This window comes from Eimeria mitis, genomic scaffold, assembly GCF_000499745.2.
Source record: "Eimeria mitis Houghton genomic scaffold, Emh_scaff2549, whole genome shotgun sequence".
Taxonomy (NCBI): domain Eukaryota; phylum Apicomplexa; class Conoidasida; order Eucoccidiorida; family Eimeriidae; genus Eimeria; species Eimeria mitis.
In genome coordinates, this window is record NW_013570890.1 from 1,280 (window position 1) to 1,646 (window position 367).

A 367-nucleotide genomic window follows, 5' to 3' on the forward strand; every position below is an offset into this window, starting at 1 on the left:
CAGCAGTAACAGCGACAGACTGCAGCAGCAAAAGACTGCAGCAGCAACAGATACGGACAGAAGCAGCAACAGTGGCAGAGAGCAGCAGCAGTAGCAACAGCAGCAGCAGCAACAACAGAAACAGGCAGCAGCAGCACCAACAGCAGCAGGTAGCAGCAGTAACAGAAACAAACAGCAGCAGCAACAGAAGCAGACATCAGCAGCAACAGAAGCAGGGAACAGCAGCAGCAGCAGCAGCAGCAACAGAAGCAGACATCAGAAGCAGCAGCAACAACAGCAGGAGCAGACAACATCAACAATAGCAGCAGCAGCAGCAGCAGCAGCAGCAGCAGCAGCAGCAGCAGCAACAGCAGCAGCAGCAGCAGCA